The sequence below is a fragment of the Ahaetulla prasina genome, chromosome 6, assembly GCF_028640845.1.
Source record: "Ahaetulla prasina isolate Xishuangbanna chromosome 6, ASM2864084v1, whole genome shotgun sequence".
Classification (NCBI taxonomy): Eukaryota; Metazoa; Chordata; class Lepidosauria; order Squamata; family Colubridae; genus Ahaetulla; species Ahaetulla prasina.
This window is the reverse complement of record NC_080544.1, coordinates 36,136,675-36,158,991: the sequence shown is the minus strand read 5'-3', so window position 1 is coordinate 36,158,991 and position 22,317 is coordinate 36,136,675. Positions and strand designations below refer to the sequence as shown.

Here is a 22,317-nt window from a genome sequence, read left to right as displayed (position 1 = left end):
AAATTCAATAAAATTCAAGCCAGCCCCGCGCGAATGAAAAGATGTGTCTTCAGTTCGCGGCGGAAGGTCCGAAGGTCAGGTATTTGGCGTAAACCCGGGGGAAGCTCGTTCCAGAGTGTGGGAGCCCCCACAGAGAAGGACCTTCCTGGGGCCGCCAGCCGGCATTGCTTGGCGGACGGCACCCTGAGAAGTCCCTGGCTGTGAGAGCGTACGGGTCGGTGGGAGGCATGAGGTAACAGCAGGCGGTCCCGTAAGTACCCAGGCCCTAAGCCATGGAGCGCTTTAAAGGTCGTAACCAACACCTTAAAGTGCACTCGAAAGGCCACAGGCAGCCAGTGCAGTCTGCGCAGGAGCGGTGTTACGTGGGAGCTACGGGTAGCTCCCTCTATCACCCGCGCAGCTGCATTCTGGACTAACTGAAGCCTCCGAGTGCACCTCAAGGGGAGCCCCATGTAGAGAGCATTACAATAATCCAAGCGAGAGGTAGCAGCGCGTGAGTGACTGTGCACAAGGCATCCCGATCAAGGAAGGGGCGCAACTGCCGAACCAGGCGAACCTGGTGGAAGGCCCTCCTGGAGACGGCCGTCAAATGATCTTCAAACGACAGCCGTTCATCCAGGAGGACACCTAAGTTGCGCACCCTATCCTTTGGGGCCAATAACTCGCCGCCAACAGTCAGCTGCGGCTGCAGCTGACTGAATCGGGATGCCGGCATCCACAGCCACTCCGTCTTGGAGGGATTAAGCTTGAGCCTGTTTCTCCCCATCCAGACCCGTACGGCCTCCAAACACCGGGACAGCACTTCAACAACTTCATTGGGGTGGCCCGGGGTGGAAAAGTACAGCTGGGTGTCGTCAGCGTACTGCTGGTATCTCACCCCGAAGCCACTGATGATCTCACCCAACGGCTTCATATAGATGTTGAACAGAAGGGGCGAGAGAATCGAACCCTGCGGCACCCCACAAGTGAGGCACCTCGCGGTCGACCTCTGCCCCCCTGTCAACACCGTCTGCGGCCGGTCAGAGATAGGAGGAGAACCACCGATACACGGTGCCTCCCACTCCCAATCCCCCCAACCGGCGCAGCAAGATACCATGGTCGATGGTATCAAAAGCCGCTGAGAGGTCTAATAGGACCAGGGCAGAGGAATAACCCCTGTCCCTGGCCCTCCAGAGATCATCCACCAATGCGACCAAAGCTGTCTCCGTGCTGTATCCGGGTCGGAAGCTGGACTGGAACGGGTCTAGATAGACGGATTCATCCAGGTATTGGGGTAGCTGTCGCGCCACAGCACTCTCTACAACCTTCGCAACAAAGCGAAGGTTGGAGACTGGACGATAATTACCCAAAATAGCTGGGTCCAAGGAGGGCTTCTTGAGGAGGGTCTCACCACCGCCTCTTTCAAGGCGGCAGGAAGACCCTTCCAACAAGGAAGCATTGATAATCCTCTGAGCCAGCCTCGTGTCACCTCCTGAGTGGCCAGTACCAGCCAGGAAGGACACGGGTCCAGTAAACATGTAGTGGCGTGAAGCCTCCCCAACAACCTGTCCACGCCTCGGAGCCACAGGGTCAAACTCATCCCAAACAGACTCAACAAGACGTGCCTCCTCTCCTCGCTTGGATCATCCCAATTTCGGTCCAGACCATCCCGGAGCTGAGCGATTTTATCGATAGATAACCACTAAACTCCTCGGCACGCCCCTGCAACGGGTCATCCCGCACCTCCTGATGAAGGAGGAGCGGGTCACCAAACAGGGCGGCCGGGCGGTTATCTGCCGACGCAATGAGGGTGGGCGTAGAACGCCGCCTCCTCATTGCCACTAGGTAGGTCCTAGAATAGGTCCTAACTAGTGTCCGATCAGCTTCGAACGGCTGGACCTCCAGGTGCTCTCTAGGCGTCTTCTCCGGCGTTTCATCTCCTCAGCCCCTCGGAGAACCAAGGGCCGGACGAGATCTGCGCCGGGTCAGAGGCCGCAAAGGCACGACACGGTCCAAGGCCCCAGCCGCGCCTGTTCCCAGGCCACAACTAGTTCCTCAGTCGTGCGTGGGGCCAGATCCTCAGGAAATGGCCCAAGCTCCGTCAGGAACCTCTCGGGTCCATCAGGCGCCTGGGACGGAACCAACGAATAGGTTCCATCTCCCTGCGATGGTGGGTGGCGGTTCGAAGTCTAGACGAAGGAGGAAATGATCGGTCCATGACATTGGTTCTGTTACTATATCATCTAATACCAGATCATTTAACCACTGTCCAGAGATATAAATCAAATCCAGCGTGCCTCCCCATGTGCGAGGGGCCATCATTTACTCGAATCAGGTCCAAGGCCGTCATGGAGCCTGGAACTCCCGAGCTGCAGTCGATAACAGGCCAGCTGATGGCAGGTTGAAATCCCCATGACTATAAGTCTGGGGTCTCAACCGCCACAGCGGCAGTACCTCCAACAGCTCAGGCAGGGCTGTGGTCACGCAGCAAGGAGCCAGGTACGCGATCAACAAGCCCAACTGATTCCTATGGCCCCACCTCACATAGAGGGATTCACAGCCGGCAATCTGAGGAACAGTGGCCTCCCTCGGCTCTAGATCTTCCTTAATGACAACCGCCACCCCTCCACCCCTACCTTGGGCCCTCCGCGATGAAATGCTCGGAAACCTCGGGGGCACAGCTCCACAAGGGAACCCCCTCTGGACCCAACCAGGTTTCCGTAATGCCCATAAGGTCCGCGGACTCCCCCTGAATAAGATCGCAAATCAGGGGAGCTTTGTTAGCCACGGACCGGGCATTACATAACATCAGCCGAAGATCCAAGCTCTGAGGATCATGGCCTCCCGAGGAACGGGTAGGAACTGAGGGGCCGGAGCACGTGATCGCTTTCAGGCATCGAACACGTGCTCCCAGCTCTCGCACGCCCCTCCGCCATATCTGCCTCTCCCACTAACCACACAGATGGAGCCACACTCATCTTCAGGAACGTCACTCTCCCCCAAAACCTTCGGACCTTTTAAAACCCCGCCGCAAACACGCGCAGTGACTGGCCCCTCCCTCGGCGAGCTACCCCCAATACCCGCCCTTGCCCTCCCCCCCCTTAAAAATTCCCTATCTAAAAATCCCCACAGGTTCTTTCTACGCGCATGCGTAGAAAATGGTGAAAAGTCCCTTTTTTCAGTACTGTTGTAACTTCGAACGGTCACTACATGAACTGTTTTAAGTCGAGGACTACCTGTATTTCAATACAACAACCTATCTCATATGGAAAATATGATGATGGCAGTATTATAGTTTGGGCCTACTTTGGACCAGGATGGCTTGCCATCATTGATGGACCTATGAATTTTGAATTGTATCAGCAAATTCTAAAGGAAAATATCAGGGAATCTATCTGGGACTTGAAGTTAAGAGAAAATGGGTCACATAGAGGGATGATGACCCAAGAACACACAAATTGTATGATCAAAGGATGGTGAAAGCAGAACCAAAGATATTGTTTTGGAATGCCCAGTCAAAGTCCTAACTCTAATCTTATAAAAATGTTGTGGAAGTACACCTGAGACACGCAGTTCATGTATGGAAGGCCGCCATCATCCCTGAGTTGAAGCTGTCCTGTGAGAAGGAATGGGCAAAGTTCCTTCAAGCCACTGAGCAGGACTGAACAATAATTATTATAATCAGTTTGCAGTTACAGTGTGTCCCAAGGACATACACCAGTTATCGAAAGCAAAGGTTTTTATACTTTTGCCAAACAGAAATATATAGCTTTGGATCATTTTCCTTAATAACTCAACGAGCAAATATAATTTTTGACTCATTTGCTTAATTGGGTTCTCTATCTATTTTTAGGACTTGTGTGGAGAACAGATCGTGTTTTAGGTCATACTTATGCAGACGTATTGAAAAAGTCTTACAAACTTTTAAGCACCACTGTAAATAGATGGAGAGTTCTTTTTAGGTAGGTACACAATCACACAATAAAAAAGATGTCACCAATAGATAACTTTTATTCTTCTCATGTTAGCTGAATATATATTGTCAATTTAAATATAAGGATTTCCCTTTGAATTCCCCAAATGAGCTTCGATGCCAAACTTTTTTCAGCTATCCATAAATACACATTTTTTGTAGCTCAGGGTTGCTTAGTGTTTTCTTGAAGATGTTTCATTACAAAACTAGGTAATATTATCAATGCATGTTATCTAGTTTGATAATGAAACATCTGCAAGAAGACAACCAAGCTCAGAGTGTAGTAAGCAATAGCACTTAGACTTACGGTATATACCACTTCACAGTGCTTTCCAGCCCTCTCTAACTGGTTTACAGAGTCAGCATATTGCCCCCAACAATCTGGTTCCTCATTTTACTGACCTTGGTTTACATTTTACCTTGGAAGGATGGAAGGCTGAATCAACCTTGAGCAGGTCAGGATCAAATGAATCAAACTCCTGGAAATGTGAGCAGAGTTAGCCTGAAATACTGCATTCTAACCACTGCGCCACCATGGCTCCTGGTGGTGTACCAAGGCCCCACACATTTTAAAAATTATTTTTGTAATATTTACATATAGATGCCCCTCTTTTAAAAATTCTGAGTAGCTTGCAACCAATAAAACAGTAAAAAAGTATAATCAACAGTAATCTATATATTACTTAAAACTCTCATGTCTGTAACAATCAATTTGGCGAAGGGCTGCATCATAGGGTAAATTTTTGCAACCAAGGTACCACAAATGAGCTAATTTACAGAATGCTTCCAAAATTAGGGATCCATAACTCCTACGGAACTGAAATTTGGCAAATTTTATGAAACATTTTATGACATAAAAATTATCATGAAGCATTTTATGACACAATACAAAACGTCATAGAATGTTTCCTGTGGTCAACTCTTGATGTTTGATGGTGCTACACAGTTCAACAAGGGCTGTTTTCAAGGCAGATACACTCATGAATTTGTTCATGAATTTTCTAATGAACTTTTTGAGTAAATTAGAACAGGGGTCTCCAACCTTGGTCCCTTTAAGACTTGTGGACTTCAACTCCCAGAGCAAAGCTGGCTGAGGGACTCTGGGAGTTGAAGTCCACAAGTCTTAAAGGGACCGAGGTTGGAGACCCCTGCATTAGAAGATCTACTATTGTTGAAGGCATTGAAGGATCCAGTAAGGAAATAACTTTGAAATTATGACACAAGATCTAGTTTATTTTCTAGTTGAAAAAAAAAAGCATAGTGGGACAGCGACACTTCTCCGATGCACCCACATTTTCATCCCACCCTGGGCTAACCTCTCCAGAAGGATAGAAGCCTCAGGGATCTCAGGGGGGAGGGTGTTCCATAAGAATAGAATAGAATAGAATAGAATAGAATTTTTATTGGCCAAGTGCGCACCAAGTTGTCTTGGTGCATATGCTCTCAGTGTACATAAAAGAAAAGATACGTTCATCAAGAATCGTAAGGTACAACACTTAATGATAGTCATAGGGTGCAAATAAGCAATCAGGAAACAATATCAATATAAATTGTAAGGACACAAGCAACAAAGTAATAAATAAAATAATAAATAATAAAATAAGGCATGGACTCCAGTGAAAAAGTATGCTTTCAACATCCCACAGATGGCATATTTAAGAAAAAAGAAGAAGACCTGAAGTGTGCCCACTCTACCTGCTCTGGTAGGATGGTTAGATATCCTCAGGGAGAGGCAGTCACGCAGATACGTGGAATATGCAACATTTTTTATCAATCTCTCTCTTGTCTCTTTCTTGTGCTAAACTCTATTGTCAAATTATTGTTAGTTATATCTGTTCACTTACATTATTCATATCTGTGTCTCTTACACACATTACTTATGAGCAAAACAAAAAGTGTTCTTTTATTTTTCATATCTGTGGCGTAGGTGGTACAAGGAATGGGGGAAAAAAAGCTGCTTGAAGAGTGCTATGATCCCTGTCAATTTTATTCTGCATAATTGGTCATTTGGTAAGTATAATCACTTCAAAGTTATATTTTAAAATGATTTTTTTGGTCTAATTTCACTTAATTCTTTTTCTCCAGGTATGTCCAATTATTACAGCAATGCAAGGTTTACCTTAATTCTGTAGAATTAATTCATTGTTTTACTTTTTTAATATAGCAAAATATCAAGGTCTCTATAAACATTTATGGAATTTTAAACACGGGAACAGGAAAAAAGTGAAATAACTGTTTGACAGACAAATATGTATAGCAGGGGTGTCAAACTCGATTTTATTGAGGGCCGCATCAAGGTTGTATTTGACTTTGGGGGGCCGAGGTGGGCATGGCCAGGGTGGGTGTGCCAGATCGACATCACATGTGTCAGGGGCACCTGTGGTGGCCCAAGCACTCTGCCAGTGAAAACAGGCTCCCAAGTTCTGTTTTGGCTGCAATGGCCTCCTGCAACTCTCTGCCAGCGAAAACAGAGCTTGGGAGTGTCGCCTGCAGCCCTTCCGAGTTCTGTTTTTGGCTGCGATGGCCTCCCGCAACTCTCTGCCAGCGAAAATTGAGCTTGGGAGTGCTTTTCTGTGGCCCTCGTGAACTCAATTTTCTGCTGCGATGACTTCTGGTAACCCTCTGCCACAGGGGTAAAATCTACTTACCTTCCTTACCAGTTCACTCACATGCACATCACGTACATGCTTGGACCCTCTGCGCATGTGCAGAAGGTCAAAAACAGATTACTTCCTGGTTAAAACCAGGAAGTAATGACGTCTGGCTGAACCGGTAGCATTTCACCCCTGCTCTGCCAGTGAAAATAGAGCTTGGGAGAGCCACACACAGCCCTCCCAAGGCACTGCGGGCAGTCATTCGCTGTTTCCAGGGCGGCCCCGCCTGCCAGTTCAAAGCACCCTGCAGGCCAGATCTGGCCCCCAGGCCTTGAGTTTGACACTCCTGATGTACAGGATTTTTATTTTTTAATTATTGCTTGCAATTCCTATTAAAGATCTCTTTAAAGCACTCTTCCTGCCCCCTATTCAGTCCAAATATGATTTTTTCCCCCATGGCTACCATAATTTGTATAGAGTTTTCCCTACTGAAATTCTAGACGTTGTTGTACATCAAATTACCATTCTACACTTGTCTGAATTGGCTAGATATGCATTCAGATAACATACAGCTTTCCTAGACATTAGAAAGGGCAAGCACAGCTGAAAGGGTCTGGCTATATTAAATAGAGAAAAAGCAGCATATCACAAATGGCCTTATAGGATAAGAGCTTTTAATGACTTCTGGGGCTTCTGCCAATTCTACTTCGACCCTGCCTGCACTTGCCATACTCTGCTTCCATCCCTAAACCTGTATAATTTTTACATGAGTATCATAGGTCATTTCTGCTTCATCTTTCCAGAGAAAACATTATCTGAATAAACTGCTTTATTACATCATTTATCTGAGAACTGAAGAGCTTGTGACAGATTTCTGCCAGACCGGTTCCCCTGGAGATGTAGATAATTTAGTAATATACACTTAAAATACTGAAGTTCAACAGGTGAAGGAACCAGGTGATGCTAATCTTGAAACTTAAGTTTAGAAAAATAGCTCATTCAGATTCCTGCTTTTTGCTAGCTCCAAAACACAATGGGGGTCCTTAACAAGCTTCATGGATATAAAAGTGACAACTTGTGTGTCATCATACCACTGTGTAAAAGGTTGTAAAATGTTGGAATTTACAACATGCAACATGTATGTATTTAGGCCATATCACAATGTCATTTGTTCCTTTGCTTTGCCCAGATACGCCCTTCAACATAACTCATTTTGATCAAAGTTTAAACTCTAAACTTTTCAGCTTCCTGATGGATGTTCTAATGAATCCCAGTATAAGAGGACCGCCATATTAGTTTTTGATAGCCCAAAATCTGAAAGAATTCAGTGGCAATTTTTCAAATGAACACATGTTATTTATAAGGTCTATACATTTATGACAACAAGAAGAAAATTCCCTGGGGGGCAGATTATAAGTGTTGACTAAAGAATTAAATTAAATTAAATTAAATAAATTAAATAAAGAATTAAATTAAATTAAATTAAAGAATTAAAGAATTAAAGAATCCCGGGCCGGGATAGCTCAGGCAATAGAGAAGCCTGTTATTAGAACACAAAGCCTGCAATTACTGCAGGTTCGAGCCCGGCCCAAGGTTGACTCAGCCTTCCACCCTTTATAAGGTAGGTAAAATGAGGACCCAGATTGTTGGGGGGGCAATAAGTTGACTTTGTAAAAAAATATACAAATAGAATGAGACTATTGCCTTATACATTGTAAGCCGCCCTGAGTCTTCGGAGAAGGGCGGGGTATAAATGTAAACAAAAAAACAAACAAAAAAAAAACTTGCTAAGTTTGTTCAGACTTTCTGAGAAGACCTAAAACCTACTGAAGTACATAAACTCAATACAGGTAGTCCTCGACTTACAACAGTTCGCTTAGTGACTGTTTGAAGTTACAATGGCACTGAAAAAAAGTGACTTATGAACATTTTTCGCACTTAAGACCATTTCAGCATCCCTATGGTCACATGATTTACATTGAGATGCTTGACAGCTGACTCACATTTATGACGGTTGCCGTGTCCCATGGTCATGTGATCCCTTTTTGCGACCTTCTGACAAGCAAAGTCAGTGGGGAAGCCAGGTTCACTTAACAACCATTTTTCTAATTTAAAAACTGTAAAATGGGGCAAAAACTCACTTAACAAAATTTCTCACTTAGCGACATTTTGGGCTCAATTGTGATCGTAGATTGAGAACTACCTGTAGTCTCATGCTCAATTTTCTTATTCTGGAAAATTCTACTTTGAGATCAGTAGTAGAATTTCCAGACAACTTAAATACTGATTATTTATGCCAATCCGTTACTTATTTTGAATTCTGATATCAATTTTGTGCCCATTGATTCTTTTGTGCAAAATATGGCCTGTTTGTCCTATCTGGAATCCAAAAAGGATGATTGACAGATAATGGCATAGATCACTTTAGAGGAAGAGGAGGTGAAGGTGTCTAGCATTTCAGGGGGGGTGACACTGCTGGGGCTATTGATAGCACTATTGGTGTAAATGTGAGGGGGGGGGAAATAGATCTGATTCTCATGTTAATTTGTTCTTGCTGTCTGTCAGAATCTGCTCAGGTTGGGTGGCTGTCTGTATGCAAGTATTGGGCTGCCACCAAGTGCTTGAAAAAGTGCATTGCTATTGTCCAGTATGGGCTGCAGTTTATCCCTAATGTGCTTGAGTGGCTGGAGCTGTAAGCTGTAGATAGCAACTTGCTCTGTTTTCATGGTCTGCTTTTCTGTCTAGCAAATCCCTCAAATGTGGAAGGAGCCACAGAAGGGTATTTTGAGGTGTACAAAATAAAAAGAGATGCATTTCTGTAATCAATATGAATTACATTTATCCAGATCCTGGCCTGGTTTATTATCTAAAACTGTTAACATCAAAATACCCAGATCCTTCATGAATTCCATTTTGTATAGTGGCTTTGTGCTACTTGTTTCTTCTCTGCCTAACTTTTTGATAATGATGAGCAGAGATTCCAGATTGAGATTGCTAGAGATTTGCCTGAGTGTGCAAGGATAATTAGCTCCTGACTGGACTGAGATTTAACCAACTTGCAAATTTGGTGGGGAAATTAGTAGTCTGTAAAATATGAAATGAACACAACAAAAACCTTGAACTGAATGAAGTGCAGGTCTATCCAAAATGTAAAATTTCAGCATATTACATTATTGGGAAAAATTAGATGAAAAGAATTTTATAGACATCCCTAATTTTATATATTGGAAAAAATATAGCTTATGAATCAGCTGCTTATTGTAATAAAATAGTTATTGTTATTTTATTACTTGTAGCTACACATACTTATGGAATTTGTATTTTGTGATTTCCAATGTAAATGGAAATGGTGTGGATCTCTGAATCAGTTAGCCTTTGGATTTTCTCTGTGCAGATTTCCTTTAAAATTGATATTTTTTAAAGAAAAAAGATGTTTAGAAATAAGTATACGATACATCCAAAAATATCCTTATTAAAGTGAATTTTCCTAGAACAAATTTAGAAATATACATACAAATGTGACCTGATTTAAACTAATGATACACATCATAGAAAAAAAGTTCATATAGATAAATCTTAATTATGCAGTAGACAACCATGACACATGCCACCTAACAAGACATTAATGACATGCAACTTAATTAATACATTACTAAATGCCTCAACTTTATCTTAAATACAATCAGCATGTATAATAAGGCTATGGTGCAATCTTATATATGCCTATTCAAAATAAACTCTAATGAATTCAGGGCATCTTAATCCCACATTTGAAGCCTTTCAAAAGAAGTATAATTCTGTCAGAAGACAAATCTGCTTAACTCCATTGCTAGTTTGTTGTATTTCAATATGTCTTCCCTTCAGCATGGAAGCCAGTTTGGTGACTTCAGGCTAGTTGCTCTCTGAAACTCCACCCCAAAGTGTGTTGTTGTGGGGAAAATAGGGGGGAGACATTACTACCGCCTTAAGTTGGGGGGAAAAGGCAGGATACAAATAAAATAAATAAATATCCAATCTGTTCTACCTCTTGTGGTTGTTACATTGATGATTCCTGATTTTATAGAGTAACATAAATTGCTTTGAAAATAATACAGAATAAAAGCAAATGGTCTGTATGTGGTTCTTAATATTCTTAAGAGCTTTTCTTAAGTTACGCCATTCTTGGCAGACCATATTGGAAGTGATAGTTATCTGGTATCCTGTTTTTCACAAGTTCCCTATGGGAACAGACAAAGAAGACTTTGTCCTTCTCTGTCCCCCAGCTATTTGTATTCAGAGGTATGCAGGTATGGTTTTGGAGAAAAAAAATGAAACCATTGTAATTATTAAAAAAAGATACCCTCATCCTCTTTCCTGAATTCAGTCAAATTAGTCAACAAGATGAAAGGCACAGGAACCATGCATAATAAGTGTTCAGCAAAGTCAACTGTCAGCTAATTAAAATAAATTACTCTTAACAGCAATGTTCAACCCGCTCCAAGAATAAGAGACTGAATGTTTATCCTCACTGTCATTAAGTTATTGTGTTTTTCTTTTATCAAGCTCTTAATAGCCTTCTCCTAGTCATTTCTAATACCTTTCAATTAAGTATGTATTTCATATTTAATCTTTAGCCCAAACAACTACACCTGTCAGCTATTTGCCTGAACCTAAATTCTTTAACTCAAAACGTGACTGCATCATTCTTTCTAATTTAGTATAATTTGCAATCAGTAATTTTTAATACTCATCTAAATTTCAGAGTCCTCAGACTTGAATACTGAAAAATCTGTGGGGATCTCAAATATGCTGGGCCTGAAAGGAGAGTTAAAAGTATTTTTGAGCTAGAAGAGTTCTGTAAGGAAAAGTACGAAAAAGATTCCAAAAGCAAGAATAGAAAGACTTAGTTACAAGAAATATTTGGAAGTTGTTGGTTTTTTTGCCAAAGATGCTATCACAGAGAACTGAATGAAAGGGTGTTCAAACTTCAGCACATATTCCATATTTCTTGTTTTGAATTTATAAACTGCACATCAGTAGCATGTATGGACAACGCTGGCTTGGAAATAGAGATGAGCACTGCCCCCTAGAGTCAGACATGGCAGGTCAAAGAAACCTTTAATTCAAATTTGCAGAAATATGTTCTATTTAACTTTGCACCTGGTTAGATTAGATTTAATTCTCTACCTGGTTGTGCCAGTTTCATTTCAGAGATTCATTGAAACATATTGTCTTACCAGGCTGCAAAAATTTTGCACATAAAACACCAGCATCTTTTATGGTTCTTGAACCTTCAAATTTGGTGCTGGAAGAAATAAGGAATAAAAAAGCAGAATTGCATGTGGAAGTGATATCTGCAAGATGCAGCAGCAAGTCAAAGCAATAACTGGAAATCCTGGCAAAAATGATGAGTCAATTAAAAAGCACAATTTGATAATCATTGACAAGACAGGAGCAGAGTCTATGGAAAAGGAGAGCAGTACCAAATTTAAAATTCATACCTGGAACAAAACAGACTGCAAGGTACAACTAAAATGGATTACTCGCTGCAAAATATTATTGGTAGTCCTCAGTTTACAGACATTAATTTAGTGACCATTTGAAGTTACAATGGTGCTTAAAAAGACACTTACAATTGGCCCTCACACTTACAATGTTGCAGCTTCCCCACAATGACATGATTAAGATTCAAGCACTTGAGTGACCTTCCCAGCTGGCATCCAACATGAAAAAATATGGGGGAAGCTGGATTCAGGTAATGACTGGGGCAAAAAGGTCAGAAAAATGGGTACAACTCGCTTAATGACTCACTTGCTTAGTGTCAAAAGTTCCAGTCCTAATTGTGGTTGTTGAGGTAAATGGTACAGGGAAGAGGAAAATTGTGTTATAAAACAAAATTATGAGTTGTGATTACAACCAGCCCTACAATTCCAGAAGCAAAATATAACTTTACTAGGGGGAAAACATAACTAATCTATAAATCCTCTGTGGAAGAATTGTCATATTGTCACAGAGAATAAACCTGAACTGTCCCAGAATGTATGGAATAGCAGTATGCCTCAGGAAAACATGGGACTTGGACTGAATTTTTATCTTTTTTTAGGTTTTTCCTCACAGTCATATTTGCTGCTTTTCTTGTCGTTTCAGAAAAAAGAGGAATTCCTGTCAAGCTAAATCTTGCTGTGGCCAAAGTATACACTTACTATAGTGGCACAGCACAGCTATTCTGTCAATACATAGTGCTATAAAGGCAGGGGTAGCTGGTGTTTCCTGCCTGAAATTTGAATATAATCAACAACAGAAAAAGCTGCCACCAAATGCTACACATTTGCAGTACAGTGATCATATGTGAGCCAATCAAAAATGGCCACCAGATGGCAGCAGAGAGTCTCAGCCTCTCTCCCAGGATGGCAGTCTAGTAATTTTGATTTGTGATTCGATTTTGATTTGGCAGATTTGTGATCTGCCAAAATATAATTCCTGTATTGCTGTATGTGGGAGATGAATTGTGGGGTTTCCCCAGATATCAGAGTCATAAACTCTTCCTGGACAATTCCCTGTGTTAGTCAGAGTAGAGCATATAAAGCTATCGATGACTCATCTTCTTACCTTGAAACGTCTTTTGTTAACTACGGGTTTAGAAATGATCTGGCACAATTGTTCTCGTTTGCTTGACCCCCGTACTTCCAAGATAGGATCTCTTGGCTTCAGGACCTAATGACTAGGAAATCTTCACTTCTATGGTTATTTTTTTACTAGTTTGGTTAACCTAAGGAGTTCTGCTCTTGCTATGCTGCTCTTTTCATCTCTACTCAGAGCTGAAGTCTTAATTGAAGTCATTCAGAAGAAAGTCATTCAGTTGGAAGGAGAACTGATTTTCCTTCCAACTGCAGGAGGAACCATCTAACACCAATCTTTTAGGATCAGAAATCCTTGCACAAGCTGCAATATTATCCCTGGTTTTTCTCTGTGTTATCCAGGAATATTCTATTTATTTCTCCTTAAATGATATTTCTGCATAACATGTAGGTTTGTGAATGTTACTTCTTTTAAATCTCTCTTACTCTGTTTATAGCAGGAAAGTTCAAAAATCCTTCACTGAACAAAAAATCTCCATGTTTCTCTTCCTTCCTTCTTCTACAGTTGAATACTGTATAAAGTGAACCACTTTTGTGAATTTCCCTATTTCATGCTTCTATCTTTGAAAATCCAATGCCTTACTCCCAACTACATGTCTTTTTAGGCATTAAATAAAATGTTACTCTATAAAAACTTTCTGCTTCTCTCCCATTGAAAAAACTTTTTGAACTAGTTCCAATGTCCTAATGTTCTAATTCTGGTTTTAGTCCCACTTTAGGCATGAAAGCCATCTGGGTCATTTTGGGCCAGTCACTCACTCTTAATTCAATCAACCTCATAGGGTTGTTGTAATGGGGAAAATAGGAGGAAAAAGAAATATTGGTACGTTCACTGTCTTAAGTTGTTTATGAAAAAACAAAGAATAAAAATCTAACTTCCCTTTTGTCTTTTTCTCAATGAACAATGTCCTTAATTCTTATAGAATATTACAGCTTGTTGTCTGATTGCATTGCATCTTAAGTAATTAAGATTACTCTTAATTATTATTTGTGTAATATTTCCTCCAAATTGCTAATTATTATTACTTGTTTCCAATTTTGTGAGCCACCAAGAGTGCCATGATTGTGGCAGGATAGAAATTTGATAAATCTGATTGTCTTTATTGATCTTTATTGGTCTTAAATATAAACTGTTTATTAATTGCAGTTTTATACTTTTGGACCTCTGGACACATAACCCTCTTTAGTAATTCATAGTGTAAAGATCCCAACAGAAATGGCATTCTGGTAGGCTTTAGTGTGAAATTAACTAGCTACTGGATAGGATGCTAGTATGACTTGTGTTTGTAATTAATTAATTGCATTTCAGCAATTAAAATAATAAAGTAAAAATAAAGCTACATGCTTTTAAAATTCACAACTGTCCTACTAATACAATGTAATTATGAAATATTTACATAGCTTTAGATAAGTCGAATGAATCTGTTATTCACTTAATGGTCTCTATGGTGTGTTTATAGCACTGTAGTATATAAGTATGTGACAAAACTGCAAAAGAATATGGAGAAAGATTCAAAATTTGATTTACATTTTTATTCCCCTTAATATAAAAGTAGCTCTTTTCCCTTCACCCCTGAGATATATATATTTAAGTGCTGCTAGATAAGTCCATTCGACTGCCTTGAGTTTAGCATTCTTATAGCAAAGTTGTACTTTTATAACTTAGCAACAGTAAGAATATGTTAACATCTTATTATCATAGGTTACCTTCAAAAAATAGACTATACTTGAATTTCTGGAAGGGATTCAGTGAAGTCTTTATAATACGTTATACTGTTTTTTTAATCAAATATTTTTATTAGATTTCCTAGCACCACATGATAGAGATAATACAATATATATCCATCTCCACCTCCCTGGACAAAATAAAACTGTGCTAGATACCCCTACTGACTTTCATTTGATTAAACGAAAAAGCTTCATTAGGGGAACAAAGTAGATCAATTCCCTGCAGATCTGAAAGTTTCCCAAGTGTATCGCTATGCAGGTATGAAGAAAATGCAATATCATTTTATAACTGTCCAGAAACAAAAGTTTGTTTTACACTTATTTTCTGATGAGATTTAAAATTATTAGCTCATCAAAAAAAAGTCAGAAACAAATTTTTTAAAAATCAGTTTCTGCATTCTGATCATTTTATCACTCTCTTTTTCTTAAATCAGGAGAATACAGCTTTGAAGTTTCTTATGCTATCAATGACTTATCATTAAATTATTTCTATTAAAGATATGCTAAACTCACACGAATATAGCAAGTAATATTCAAGTATCTGTATTAGGTTCTTCGAGTGATTTGATTGCATTGGATGCCACATTGCTAAAATGACATTCAGGGACTATGGAGTATTTTCCTAACACAACATCCCAAAATGGGATTAGAACTGAATTAGAAAAGAACAACCTTTTTTCCTCACTGCCTATTAAATCTGTAATAAAATGTAAGTACACTTGCCAATATTTTCTGAAATACAGTGAATAATAAGATTTATCCCCATGGGAAAACAAACAAACAATAACAATAAAAGAAATACACATTCATACTCATCACACTATTTTCTTTGGAGGAAAGGATTATAATACACATTGAACAAGAAAAAATAGTGAAACTAAGAAATTAAACAACTGAGATATGAGAAAGATAAGGAAACATATCTAAAACTAGTTACCACCAAGACCACACAAGACCGCTCCATAACTTTCTATCCTTGGAAAATATCCTGCCACTACACCCATATGTTGCTTTAGATACAGCCTTCTAGTCTCTCACCTCATTCTTTCTGAGGATCTCATTAAATCCATCCAATCACCACTTTCCTGATCCTTCCCTTTCTCTTGACCTATTCACACTTTCTTCATATTTTGTTCTGAAATCTGATTTCCATTTATTGTGTTATCTGACCAAGCCACTTCAGCAAATTATTGTATGCTGGCTGCTTATTTCTGTATTTAACCGACATTCTGTTAGCCTGCCCTTCTTTCCTTCCCTCCCTCCCTCACATATGCAGGCACAAACCTTTACTGCCCCATTCTAACTTTGTTTTATATTTACCAGCAACTCTCAATTTCATTTAACAATGTGTACAGGCACAAATCCCTTACATATCACCATTTTCATTATTTTTACATTCTTGGTCTGATAGTTAAGGTACTGGCCTAGGTATCAGGAGACTATGAGTTTTAGTCCTGCCTTAGGTATGAAAGCCAGCTGGGTGACTTTGAGCCAGTCACACACTCTCAGCTCAACCTACCTCATAGGGTTATTGTTGTGGGGAATTTAGGAGGAGAAAGGAGTATTTTTGTTGCCTTGAGTTATTTTTAAACAACAATAAAGCTGAGATAAAAATCAAATAAATTTTCGGATCCATTCTCTTTATTATTTCATGTAACTTATCTAACATCACTGCAAATCATTTGGGTTTTCTGCCAAGAAAATGACATTAGTGCATACAAAAATGCATGAAACATTTGCCACTAAAATGCTCTTAACATCCACAAGTATTCTGGAACAAGGAGGGAGCCATCATAGAACAGGCCAGTCTATCCATTTTGGAGAGAGAGAAATTTCCTGAGGATGGGCTCTAGCACGAGTCCAAAAGCTTGGAAGACTAAACCTCTGGTCCCGGTGACCGACTCAGATTGGATCCTGCAAAGTCACCCAGCTGGCTTTCATGGCTAAGGCGGGACTTGAACTCATGGCTTCCCAGTTTCTAGCCTGAATCACTAGACCAAACTGGCTCCATTTTTCTGCTTCTTTCAGTTTTAACCATTATTTTATTCTTTGGTAATATTTTATTTTTGTTCTTGTTTTAGTAGTTAAGGTGCATTATATAATGTATTTTTTTTATCCTAATTTTTTTCGCATACATCATTCTCTTCAATACCTTTTTATACTTCCATAGTCACTTCCATCATTCCGCCATTTTCTATTCCCTTTTTTTTGGTAACTCCACACATTTCTGTGACATTCTGATTGGGTTTTTTAAATATTTCAAGCAGCTTCCATATCTTTTCCCGTATATCCAAATTATTCTACATTCTAGTACTGTTCATATAGTATTTGGACCTTTCCCCTTTTTACAATAATTCTAATTTTACTCTTTTCTTTCATTTCTTTCCTTTTTCTTCCATGTTATTCCCCCCCCCCCAAAGAAGAAATAGTCTTCTGCATATTCAGAACGTCTCATTATCCTCATCAATAACTTCACATTAGATTTTAACTAATTATCTCAATATTTCATCATAAACAATAAAATCATTGATGCTTTTAAATTTATATTCATTCTTTTAAAGGTTAAATATGGGTATGTTTTTACTTAAAACATGGATTTGAAATACATAGGGGATTTTTTGTAAGCAGAGATATTCTCTAGTTATCCTCTTATCTTTAAGTTCATGAATGACCTACTCAATTTTCTTTTTTTTAAATTTCATCACCATCCATCAGTTCATGTCACCTAGCAGAATAATTTCTTCCTGGGATCACATTTATTCAGAATCTTGCATAATTTTTCTAAAAACTCATCGCTAGTTCTTCCATTATCACCAATCAAGCATATCATGTATCTATCACTAGCCTATGAATTCTTACTTTTGTATGTACACATAGTAATCACAATTATGGTAATTCCTATTTTCCGACATATTTTAGCCTTTCATTCATAATTAAATTTACCCCTTCAATTCCCCAACCACAAGATCAAGCCATTTTCATTTAGATCTAATAGAAGAGAATATATATATATATGGCTCACGGTAGAACTGTAGAGTCGTTGATGCTCTTTGAACTTGGTTGTTTGCTTGCATATGTTTCATTACTCATTAGATCAGTCCTAATGCATGCAAGGCTTGCTCCCTATTTATGTAGCCGCTTGTCATGCTAGGGTTGGTGAGGGTGTGGTTTTTCTCTTTGGTACTTCCTTGATTACTGTTTTCTGCTTGGCTGATTGTCTAGTTTTAATTCCTGCTTATCTGGGCGCTGGTTGCTGGAAAGGAAGTTTCTGATATTTTGTTTCCTCCTTAGCTAATGCCATATTCATTTAGATCCACTACATTATTTCCCTTTTTCATACTTTCACAGAAAATGTATTATATATTATCTTTCTTTAATGAATCATTCCATATTCTCTTACATTCCTAATCACAATCATTGTTATGCCATGGTTTTCACTAGCTGAGCCCATATCTATTAATCTCCAGTGCCCATCATACTTTGGGTCATTTGAGATTTTTATATTAAATTTTTTAGTAAAATGGAGAACTTGCAAGTTATGTATCAACCTGTACATGAAATTACCAGCCTTAGCTGCACCTGAATCACACCCAGCATTCCCTGATAATGGTAAGGACATTTGGGGCAATTTTACTTCAAGAATACTCATATAAGGTATCATCCTTAATGTAAGGATTCTTTTGCAAGCCAATATGATGTTCATGTTCCATAACCTAGGAGATATATGCCCTGTGCGGATACAAACTTAGAATGCTAACTCAGGAAAAAAAATGCTTATGGAGTAGAACATATTAATAAGTTTAATATGAATAAGTGAAATAAGGTTTTTTCTTCCAAATTGTGGAAAACCTGATGGCTGCATAGAAATTTCGAAAGTTAATATCCCTTTAGAATAGTGCTGCTTAAAATTGAAAGTCAACTGTCCCCAAAATATCAATATTCTTGTTTGTAGTTTTACTCATTATTTCTATAATGTAATGCCTATTACATACATATGAATAATAGGTCAACAAAGATAGAAGATTCACATTTTATTTTATTAAAATTATAAAACACCTGTACACATGCTAAATACTTGCAAAGATATACAAATCATAGATAATATCAATCATAAGGATTTATGAATGAAAACAATGTAGCAAAAATAATAAACAGCAAATTGCATTGAAACGAGAAAGCAGAGATTATTTAGTACCATTAAAATCCCAATCATTCCATCATCTCTAAAGCAAAAGAGAAAGTTAATCTGATCTCTTTGGGTTGCAGTTTCTTAATTGGGATGCCACTAGAGAAAAGCTCCTGTGACTTTCTACCATACTAACCTTTCTCACTCTTTCTGGTTATTCCCTCTGACTGATGTTTTTTCATCTGTGTATGTCCTTTTTTCAGGACTGGAAAATTCAAGTGAATTATGGAAGTAAAAAGCGGATAGAATGGCTTACCTGCTCCCTAATTTCCAGAGATGTGCTGTGGTGAAAAAGCAACTAGCAACAAAAGCAGCATTAAGAATGGTTTGCTAAAAATGGGAAAAGACAAAATTCTTGTCCGAAAGATCATGAAGGTTGGACTTTTCTGCATGCTTTTCTGTTTTTCCCTCTTTCAGAGCTATCTTATTCTGTTAAAAAAACAAAAAACACCCAACTTTTAAAATTCTATTTATGGACTAGGGTACTAGGTACTGAATGTCCAACTCAGTGAGTTTCTATATAATTTTGAACAAGATTCATGAGAATATCTGTAAAAGCTTCCATTTGATGTCTTCTCCTTTCAAATATCTGAACCTGGCTTTGTTGTTCCACTAGATCTCACTGCTTCACTTGCCAGGAATACAGACAGTAGTTCTCATAAATATGTCTGCATCTCAATGAGAAATAAATCTTTCCTTAAGCCTTCAAAATATGCCTGGGGGCCCCAAGATGGAAATTTCAAATGAGGCTGAGCTGAGCATCATTGATCTTTTACTTTTCCAGTCACAGCAGGAATGCAAGAATTAACCAACTGATTCAGTTCCCCATAATGCCAACAATGTTGTAAGCCTGCCACTGTTGTTTGCAATGAAAAGTTTTCATACTCATAATTAAAGGCAAATGTGTTGCCTCTGTGATATACAACATATGAAAATGTTACATAACTCATTATTTACTCAATGACCAGGCAAAGAGCAGAAATACAAGCTGCTTCTTTTAAATTACTAGGTTAAGCACTTGTTCAAATGATATATTTACTTATGTAACATTCAAACATACTGCTCTTGCAAAAGTAACAAGTCAAGTAATTTGACAGTTTGGCCCAAACAACCAAAGGAAGTTCTATTTCAATGCATATATGCCTCAACATCAGTATATATGAGCCCATCTATTACTCTGGATCAGAATGCAACAGGTACAATGGCTGTGATGAGTAAACTCCTGCTCTCTGATGTAAGCAAAAGTTGATACTCTGTTAATCACTAGGATATAGTGGTTTTGAACTATGAGTAAAAGGGCTGGGTTCAAGTCACCCTCGGCCATAGAAGCACAATGGGAACTCATAAAATTGGAAGTGTCTTGGTGACGTTTCGACGAAGTCTCATTCATCTTCAGGCTGGTGTTTACAGCTTCGTGCTTCTAGGAGCAATGTGTGATCCTAGAAGCATGAAGCTGTAACCACCAGCCTGAAGATGATGAATGAGACTTCGTCGAAACGTCACCAAGACACTTCCAATTTTACGCGGGAGAAAACCCGAATAACCAAAGACCTACATACGAACATACAAACACCTGCGAAAACCTCAGAAAACACACACACACACACACATATATACACACATACATTTTCGTAGGTTTTCACGGGTATAGGAATGTAGGTCTTGGCATTTTCGGGTCTTTTCCCGTGTAAGGTTGAGAGTATCTCGTCGAAACATCGCCAAGATACTCTCAACCTTACATGGGAAAAGACTCAAAAATGCCAAGACTTACATATATATATCTATATATCTATAGATATAGATATAGATATATAGATACATAGTTGCATAGATGCAACCACAGAGCCAACTAACCCACTCGTAGCAACACTCCCCACCTCGACCAACCTGCAAACACCCACTCCATCTACCAATCAAGATGCAACCACACAGCCAACCAACCTGCTCACAGCAACACTCCCCACCAGTATTTATTGAGATAGCAGCTCCGACCACTCTTTGCTCGAGAAGCACGAAGCCGAAGACACCAGCCTGAAGATGATGAGTGAGACCTCGTCGAAACGTCGCCAAGATACTCTCAACCTTACACGGGAAAAGACCCGAAAATGCCAAGACCTATACATACATACATACATATATCCAAAAACCTCTATTCGATAAACAATGAAAAAAGATAGTGTTCTTTTTATCAAAGAAGCATTGTCAAGATGCCTTCAAATAATTTTAAGACGCTTACACTTTTCTAGTTTGGCAAAATAAAGATAAAGATCAAAGAGTAGCAATTACTTTGTTCTAAACTGTTTGGGATATTTCTATTCAGCCTTGATTGTCACTACTGACAACCACATAGCTATTTTCTCCAAAATTCTGAACGTTTCAAGGTTCCAAAGAGGCTTGTCTGCTATACAGAACAAACATTCCGAGGTTCTTTGTTCTTCCCAAAGGACAATCTATGCACCAGTTCCTTGACATTTAAATATAATTCTGATATAAAGAATTTAAGGATGTGCAAAATGTTCTGGGCCAAACTATTCCATGTACAGAATAGCAGCACGCTCACATGGCCCATGCCTAAACTCAAACTCAGCAGAACAAACAAAGTTGGATTTGCTCAATGCACAGAATAAAAATGAGGCTTTTTGTCACAGGCCAAATAAGAGGAAATGAAGAAAATCCAAATTCACTAGCTGAAGGAGGGAAAAGGGGGCTAGGGCAGTGGGGAAGTGGTGGGATGAAATGGTGGAAGATGCTTTTCCCCACTAGGGAAAATGGCTGAGTGTAGAAAGGGAAGGAATGGGCAAGTAAGAAAAACGGCTGAGGTATTATGTGGTAGGAGCTGTGTAAAGGAAATGGGGCAATGTCAGCCAGTTTTGACTTATTTTCTCCATCTATACTTTCCTCCAGCATTCTGGGTTTTGTAGCTGGCCCAAAACAGTTTATCAGTTCTACTTCAATTTAGTGTTTTCTTTTAGAGTTATAAAGAAAACACACTGGTAGGTGGATTCAATGTCCCTTTTAAATTTATTCATGATTTTTTTTCATAGACTTTCATATATAATTTTTATTTTTAATTATTTTTGCTAGGTTTAGCTAGATCTTGCTACTTTTCCTTCAGGAATGCATGGTAACATACATAATGCCCATTCCTCACATTTCTCCCCAAAACAGTATTCCAAAAATCACTTAGTAAACTTCAATGGATGATGATGGACTTGAACATGGATTTTTCCTGATGTCTGT

The 22,317-nt window shown here is 39.3% G+C and overlaps 1 protein-coding gene across 4 annotated transcripts in view; it reads right to left on the bottom strand.

Moving 5' to 3' along the window:
* Nucleotides 1-22,317, bottom strand: part of HS3ST1 (heparan sulfate-glucosamine 3-sulfotransferase 1) — a 96,902-nt gene that overhangs the window by 63,864 nt on the left and 10,721 nt on the right. Inside the window, exon 1 of one of the 4 annotated variants that reach the window (XM_058188003.1) lies at nucleotides 17,914-18,005. The exons of the other annotated variants lie outside the window; for them this stretch is intronic. The gene's annotated coding sequence lies outside the window, so the exon portion shown is untranslated. Of the gene's footprint in view, nucleotides 1-17,913; nucleotides 18,006-22,317 lie in introns of those variants that run through there. 4 annotated transcript variants of the gene reach the window in all.